We start from the raw sequence: 9358 nt of genomic DNA on the forward strand, positions 1-9358 counted from the left end.
AATCAGGAGCAAAGGCAATATCATTGTCAGCACTTAGAATCTGGCACAATATATATTCAGATTGGATTCCTTTGAGCCTTGCGATGCTAGCAGGTGAAAAGCGCATTCAAGGCAGAGCAGAGTAGCTCTTCCTATTCTCCGCTCCAACTCGTCTCTCATACTTACTTCTTTTTCTTCTCATTGTGTTGGAGATCTGAAGGAATATTCAATGGGTTGTGCATTAAAATTTGCTCTCTTCGCATCCGTCGAGTGTCTGCTGAAAAAGAAAAAGCGTTCGTCATTCATTCGCAGATATACTCGGTCGATTAGTCAAATAACTTTCGAGAGCAGGAAAAGAGGATCAGAGGAGCGGGGTGTTTGTTTGTGTATTCGATCTTATTCAATCTGCTATCATGCACGCATTGAATCTGATATGAATAGATTATGTTCCGAAACGGCTCCTTCTCTCTCGCCAACAGGGCGATCTCTCTCTCTCTCTCTCCTGGCTTGAATACATTAAATGGCCCTGCTGCCTCGCCATTGACTACGTACACGTCGGCTCCCTCTCTCTTCCTTTTATGCCTCCCTCGTGAGCTTTTCATATATTATACACACACGCCTCCACTTTTGCAGCATCCGAACTTGATTTTTACAAATAAGAGGTACATATGTATGCAAACGTATGGAGAGTGCGGCTCTCTCTATCTCTCCGTCCGAGTTTTAGGCAGCTGCTCTTGCCCGACGAATCTGTTTTACATGCGCTTGTTTTAATAATTAAAATATGGCAGCTCAGAGAACCGACCGGCCTTGCTTCTCCGAGAGTGGATTTAAAAGTGGAAATGGCCCTCCCGTCAGTCTGGCGCTCTTTCTCTCTCTCTCTCTCTCTAGTTCCCGTCTGCTAAAAGAAGTGTACAAATGAATGTTTCATCTGCACTGCTTTGATGAAGACTTTAAATGTGCGGCTGCATGTAAATTAAAGCGAACAGGTTATCTCGCTGCTCGTTAGACATGCTGTGAAAATCCTTTTAAAATGTCCTTCCGACTCACAATGGAGGAGGCTGCGAAAATCACTCGTTATTCTTTATAACGGAAGTAGCATGCGGTGAAGACTAATTAAAATTAATTAGAGTAAAAATGACTGGTATTAAAGGAAACTTGTTTATTTTGTCCCCCTGCCCTTCAGAAAATATAATATTTCAAAGTAAGATAATCATATGTGTATAATAAAATTTAGATAATTAAATACAAGTTTAAAAAGCAATACAAAAGTTAATGATGGATTTGACTTTGAGTAGAAGAAATTTTTTAAATGCAAAACCAAAAATTTAACTCTAAAAATTTCTGTATAATGAAATCTTTTTATTTTTTGATTAGCATAATGCACGTTAATTTTAATTTTTAATTTAAATTTTTGTCTTTGTTTTTAAAAAGCAATTTTAACTTTACCATCATTATTATGTTAAAATATTTTATCTTTTGTATATAAATTTTTTATATTTAATTATTTATTATAAACGCAACTTGTCTTCTTAATCTTCTTAATTTTTTATTTTGAGCCAGAGAGCATTGCTCATGGCGTTACCTATGCATTGACTGGGCTTAAAACCAAACATAAAAACGCAAAGAGGCGGCTGAAATCCTTTTCTGGTTGATGTGGCCTACAAGTGAATAACAGAATGTCCAGCATTTGTAGGTATAATGGAGCAGCCGTGTGTTTGTTTAACACGTTGACATCATATTCATTTGCTTTTTAACTGGAGAGCGAGCGAAGCGAACTCGCCGCTACACCGCTGCTTTGTTTGAGTTAGGTGTACGTGTGTGTGTGTGTGTGTGTGTGTGCATTTTGTAACAAAACGTGTCCATGTGCGCTCTTTTTAATAACCATGCGTGAAGCAGAGGCTGCTTTTTTAAACTGTTCCCACGAGGGTATTTTTTCATCCCTGTTTTAAAAAGACCGCAACAGCACTCCTAATTCCTCTTTCGCCTTTATGTGTGTATAAAAAAATACAAATGGCTACTCACCGCACACGCACGCTCTCACTTTTTTTATTTATTCCGCGGCCGCAAAATATAATTATTCGCGCCGAATAAGAGTCGCGGCCCGCGAGAGAGGTTAATACGCGCCCATTTTTCCCGTTCCGCTTCTTGCACTACTGGAAAAATTTGTTTATTAATGAGGTGTGCGCCGGAAAATGAATTAATCAAGAGACAGGTCCGTCGATCGCTGCCTTTGGGATCATGAATTGGTAAAAATTTTAATTAAAAATGGATGAATTGCAAATTGAGATATTACACGTGCGGTCAGGCCATAGTTTTACAGCAACAAAGTTTTGACAGTTTTTACATTGTGTTGTTAGTCCTCAATTATTCTTTTTTATTGTACTTGACAAATGACTTGCAGTAAATTAAAATAAATCTGTTTTTGAGCCAGAATTTACATATAATTTTAAATTACAAAAACCTATACATATTAACCTTGGAAAATTAACATATAAATTCTATCATTCCTAGATTTAAATATGAATGCATTGATCACTAGGAAAATAAGTATTAATTTTATATACTTTGTCCCAACCATATTTTATCCCCATAATAAAATCTTACAAATTTGGTTTTCTTCATAAGCTGCACATTGGCTTTTAATAAATGCAGAAGAGAGCATTAATTACAATTGAGCTGATGAGTCCTCTGGAGAGGAATAATAAAAGTGCGAACCTCCGTCTTAGCGCAGCTAACGAATATCATCCATAATCACTCAACTTAATTTTCCCCTTCATTTAGCCTCTCACTTTGTGTGGATCCAAAAGAGCGTTCAGTCTCATTTAATAATTCCCAGGGGCTCAGCCCAAACATTAAAACTCCTCGCAGCAGTGGAGTAGTGCCGACGAGAGGAAAAACCTTAAAGTTTACTCCTACCTACCATTAATTAGAGAGTATTGTTCAAAGGAGAGAATATGCAGATAATGATGCCCATCTCCTGCGTGCGTAAAAACGAGAGGCATGAGAGAGAGAAAGTTCTAATTAGACGGCGGGCTCGTAAAAAGGTAAAAAATAATTATAATGCCCCACACTGTTTTCCTCAGAATTGTTTTTCTTCGTAAAGCTGCATCTAGGGGTTGAAGAAAAGGGTCCGTCTTTGTACACTGCTGTTTCTTTTAATTAGCAGTTCAGACTTCTCTCTGTTTTGTTTTTTTCTTGGTAGAAAAACTTTCAATCTGATTGTCAAAGGAGACATCAAAACGATGCAAAAACTTTCATTCCAAAAAGTTTTGTTTAGTAAAATTATATTATCTCCTTTTTGTTATTTAATATAAATAATGATATAATTGTATTTGTATTTTTAATATTTTTAGCTGATTTACAAAAATAATATTTAGTCAAATATTTAAAAGCGTTTATTTTTACAATTCTTTATATATGCTAAAATTTTTGCTAGTGGTGGTGCTTTTTTATAAAATCTCATGTCCCACCCCCTCCCGAATTTATGTGTTTAATTATTTATTTTGAAATATTTGTAAAAATTGGGCAAATAAACAACGATAATAAAAGTGGCACGGATTCATGTCCCAAAAACTCCAGTTGAGGACGCAACAGGACCGTTGCAAAACGCCATCAAAGCAAACTACTTCCGTTTGCTACTTCCACTTACACATCCTGCCGATGGTATCCTTTGTCAGATGTAAATTGACTGTGCTGTGCAAACAGCTAGGTGCTGTTGAGTCGAAAGAGAGCGAGGGGAATTTCGCTGAAAATTGGATGCCGCAGGACAAACGAGGCCACTGCTCTCGAGGTGGTCTCCAATTGCCTCATGAAATTTGCAGAATTCAATCTATTTATCAAATTAGGAGACAAACAAATTACGTTTTGAAAATCTTATTTGAACAAAATAAAATGAAAATACAATTTGAAAAATATCTTATTAAAAGGATATACGCTGAAATAATAATTTTTTTATAATTACTGTCAATTATTTTTCGTTTAATTTTTTCATTCACTTTTAATAAAAATAATGCTAAAATTTTTAATTAATTTACATTCTATTTAGAAAAATATATGTAGATCATAAACTAGTGAAAACTGGATTTTCCTCGTTTAAATATTGTTGTATAATTGAAAAAGAACAGATTTCTGGCGACTCTCCATCATGAGCAAGAAATTTTTTTTTAACATTGAGTACACTTCTCTAAAACATCTGACTTTTATAGAACAAATAAATATTTTTTATGCTTTCAACTTTTTGTATTTTTATATGATTTAAAATTAAGAGTAAAAAATATTTATTCTATGGCATCAGGTTCTGAAGTCTTGGCGCCTGCGACGGTGTTGTTATGCTTTTTGCTCGACACGACAGCCGCGCTGGTTGCATACCCACTACGGTGCATCCTCTCCCCTCTGAATTTGTCCGCACGCCATGTGATTTCGTCGATACTCTGCTGGTCCATGTGCGAATATGTATCTCTCTGCATAAACAATAGCAAGCACACATACCGGCACATACACCACGACTCTCGGCACACATAAGCTATGCTGCCGGGGCTGGTGCTGTTTGGCGCTCATCCAGGACAGTTATGAGCCCTGGGTGTGATAATACGATTATGATTGCGGCCATATCACACACCCATTTACATCTTGTATGCAGTGACCACACCTTCCGAGCTGTTATGTGGCCCACCTTGGTAGCGGTGTGCATTTCCATGTCGCCAACAATAAATTAAATAAATTATTTCTATTTGTAACAAGGAATTAAATTTTTTACAAAAAATGCGGAGATGGTCGACTGTGATCTTATTTTTTTTTAAGTAAAATTTAGTCAAATAAAAGAATTAAATCAATAAAATATAGAAAAAACTAATATTTTCTTTGGAACTTCTAAACTGAATTGGATTAGAGTAGATTTAAATTATTCGCTTTAAATAATCAGAATTAATTTTTTATCAGTATGAAAATTATTTAAACGTTTTTGAAATAATCAGTGTTATAGCATTTTCACTGAGAATTTTTATTAAAAAATCATAAAAAATAAAATATTTATGCAAATTTCAATTGATCATATTCATTTTCTTGAAAATTTATTTCCCTTTATTAGAGCAGAATTCGCGAGCGAAAGGAGAAAATTTGATTGGCATGCTCGTCACTTTCAATTAATCATTTCCTAATTTTCCGGCTGAGCGGCTGACACAGAGGGGCGCATTATTGGAGCCGTGATTTGAAGCCAAGCATCTGCTGGCCGGGTTTAATAATGCACAAGAGCCGAGCGAGCTACAGATGGCACCATGAAGGAGCCGGGGAAAATAAGGAAAATAAAAGGGCGGGAGGTTACGGCAGTGCTCGGGACGAGTACTTGATTTTTCTTGCCCTTTTTACACTTGGGCTCTTCTCTTGAAGTTGTCGCATGGGCGTGTTGAGGTGAAAGCGACCAATCCGTCGGCTTCTTCAAGTAACCCGCCCACGTCCTTTCCCCCCAACCGCAAAGCTGCGCCACGCGGAGGCGCCTGGTAACATTGGTGGGTAGATGGAGAACGGTGTGCGGGTTGCCCTGATGGGATCCCACGATGCGCGGCGAACCGAGCGCGGCTGCCTCTTCCCTTTTTTCTTTGCCATCTTAAAACCTCCTCGCTCGCACACAAGACTTTCCACTACTTCTTATGTATTTTTCACCCCACCTCTCCACCGCCGTGCCCCGGCTGGAGGCAGCAGCGGCTAGGCAACCCTCTCGTGCACCCCCACCCTCTCTAACTCTTATTCTTACAACATTCTTAAAGTAACTCGGAACTTCCCCAGACGAAGGCGCTCCAAGACGGAGCCGCCGTCTTTTTTCGGCCCTTTTTTAAACTGTGCTTCTTTCCCTCGACAGATGGCACGCGATAAGACGGTTCGCGCCGCCGTCTCCAGAAAACGGAAAGTCGACTCAGCTGGCTGGCGTGGAAAAGTGTCACGTGCTTCGCAGATGTCTTTCCCGCTCGCCGCGCACACCCAGAAGGACGCGCGCTTTACCCGCAGAAACTTCTAATCACCACATTGTTTCCAAGGCTCAAGCATGTGGCAATTAGAAGAGGGTTGACTTTGAAGTGAATAATGCAGAGGAAAGTTCCCTTTCAATAAATAATTTATCAACTGGAAATCGAAGATTACGACTAGACTATGGGAAATAAGATAGGATTTGATTAAAAATTTTGTCATTATTTTGCTGTAAAACAGTAAGCAAGACGGGATACTTTAAAAAGAACATGTTAACAAGAACGAATTTGGATTTGCATTATCATATTTTTGTAAATTTTATTAAAAATTATTTTGGCAAATTTCACTTTTGTTAAAAAAAATTCATACCATTTAGAAAAATGATAAAATAATATAATTGTACTTGGTGTGTATTTAATATTCACAATGGAACATACTAAATGTTTTTATCAACGCATTTGTAGCTAATATGTATTAAGATTACTAAACTATACTGTTTAGATTTTTATAGTAATTTATTAATTTCAATATATAAAACATAATATTCTTTTCTTAAATTAATTACTTTTATACTTCATTGAGCAAATTGATAAGTTAGTTAATTAATATTTTGTCGTTGTTTAAACTAAAGATAAAACGCTCTTTAAATTAAATGAATATTAAATAACAGATAAATATAGAGAAAGTTTCTTTTTCACCTTTTTTATTTATGCTTGTTATTTTTTATTTTTTTTTTCTTAATCGTCTTAAAATTATATAAAAACTGATTAAAATAAAAAGTGTTCTTAGATTTTTATAAATTAAATAGGAAGTATTATATCTTCTGTATAAGCTTATAATTCAGAGGATCATTATAATGTCTAGATAGATATTTTCAATTACTTGAAATATAATATTTCAAATGATGGTGGATATTAAGGTCTTTTGTTTTTGTAATGTTAGGAAGAGATAATTCTGAAAATCCTTTGTTATAGAAGGCAGAGGAAAAATGCACGTTTTCTTGTTTTGACGGGACAGTAATTAACTGCGTTCCAGCGGGGGATGAATTTAATTTATGCGCCTATAAACCCAGAGGTGTGATATAGCCCTCGTCTACAGACAAACTTTCCAAGACAATAACAATGCTCTCGCATCGCAACTACTACAACAACAACTGTTAGTTATCATCGGAGAGATGCTGTGCGTAGACAACACACACGAGGGAGGCCGTGCTCGACATAGTGTGAGAGAAAGAGGGATGATTCAAACAATTCAACAGTTAATTTGTGAGGCATGCAGGTGCAGAGTGCGCCGACGAGTTTAAATCCTCGGCTGCCTGTTGGCACGAGAGAGAGCCTCACACCTCTCAAAACAGACAAATTTACGACTCTGTCTTGGGACCGCTCGTTGTAAATTTCCACGCACTCCCTTCACGCACATAAATTGTTGCAATCCACCATGCAAACGCTCTTTTTCCGACAGCGGCAAAACAAGCGCGCGCGCGCGTTTATTTTTCAAAAAATATATAATTAAAAGTAACGGGGTGCAAAGTTGGAAGAGCACGCCCGCGCCGCCGCCGGACAATCAATTATAATACAAAAAGCCGCAGAGCGCTCGTTATTTGATAGCCCTAATGGCTTTTTTGGACGACGCGCGAGAGCCGCGGGATAAAAATTTATTATATCAGAAGAGAGAGTGATAATAAAAATTATTTACCGCGAGAGTCGCGCGCGCAATTAAAGCAGTGGCAGCGCGCGGCCGCTAGGTGATAAAACTCGAGCTAGTTACACTTCATATAGGTATTAAACACGTACACTGCACCCGCGTGATCCGCACACATTCAGTATACGAAAGCGGCGGCGGCACCACCGAGGAAAATGCCGGCCGCCATGTTTGCGGCCACCGCTAATTGAGTCTCGTAAATAACAACGCCACGTGTACTTTAGTATTGTTGGCGCCGGATAAAAATAATACACCCCGCCGACATTAGCCGAGCTTGCACTTTTTTGCACGCGCGCGCTCACACATGTCCGCTATGTGTGTGTAAAAAAGAAAAGTCGCAAAAAAAAAAACACACGGTGCGAGGATGACCGGCCGCTGCTCACTTTATGGCCAGTGTGCTGACGAGAGTTATTGTTATTGAGGCGCACAATGTGCAAATTTTGTAGCACCTCTGCTCTTAATATGGCCTGGATTAAAATAAAGCCCCTCGCGCCGGCTGCGATGGACCTTTGGTGCGGTGCTTGCAATTGTTAGCCAGCTAAACGGTGATCATGGGCTATAGTGTCGTCGTGTCCATGTTAACCTAAGAGACTATGCTTGAAAATAATCTTAAACGTTTTTTTTTGCCCAAGATTTGTTTAATGTTAAAATTAATTATTTGTTTTATTTAAATAATTCATAAATTTATTTTTTATTGCATTTAGCAAATATTTTAATTTTGGAATGTTTTAAATTTTTACTGTATTATTATTGTGACAGTAAATTGTTCTAAGTGCAATTCATTTTGAAAACTTTAGATACTCCATGCTTCTCAAACGTGAAAACGGGATATTTATATTTTATAAATTTGATGTTATTTTTCAATAAACAATTTAAAACAAATCAACATTGTTGGAATCATGAGGAATTCAACTAATTTATTGTTGACTTTACCTGGGTGGTTAAAATATGATAAATTTATATACATAAAATATCAGATTTCTGGAAGAAAATGATACACATAGAAAATTTCAATAAATGCAAAATGAAGTTTTAAAAAGTAACACTACAATAGTTTTGCTCCTCGTTTAAAAACCGCGCACGTTTTCACTTGCGGAAAGTCCGCAGAGGTATTTTAATAACAAAACTGCGACGACAGATTAAACAGATATTTTCCATCATCAAAGCATCAAAGGAAAAGCATTTTCTCTTTCCCTCGCGGAGGATTTCCAACGAACAAACCGATGCTGTATGTGCAGCTCTGCCCGTCGTTCGTTCGCTTTAAAGAAGAGAGAGAACGTGTGCTCGCGAGTCAACTCGACGGCAACGAAACGTGCAATATACAATTTTTATTAAAAAAAGGCGGCAGCGGAATTCCCATGAGAGATGGATCTCAGATATTAATTTCGCCGTGGAAAAACAAAGGATGCAAAGGGCGCAAAATATTTGTAAAAAAAACGCTGCCCGACGGAAATCTATAGCTTTTCCTGCGCAACAGCTCGCAGCAGACATATTACGCGCGTGCACAATTTGAATGCAATGACTCACACTCGGAGGCATATAGGTTCATTATCGATTCACTTGGCCGTCCCCTTAGGGCTTTGCATACAATGTGCAAGGGTGAAAGGGTCAAACAATTGTGTATATGTGCGAGGAGGGTTGCAGCGCTCTCGGCCAAGGGGCGGCCAGCGCAGCCATTCCGGCGTGCAGCTTTTGATAGTATATGTTATCTTGTCAAATG

The sequence above is a fragment of the Neocloeon triangulifer genome, unplaced genomic scaffold, assembly GCF_031216515.1.
Source record: "Neocloeon triangulifer isolate White Clay Creek 2 clone unplaced genomic scaffold, ASM3121651v1 ptg000001l, whole genome shotgun sequence".
NCBI lineage: Eukaryota > Metazoa > Arthropoda > Insecta > Ephemeroptera > Baetidae > Neocloeon > Neocloeon triangulifer.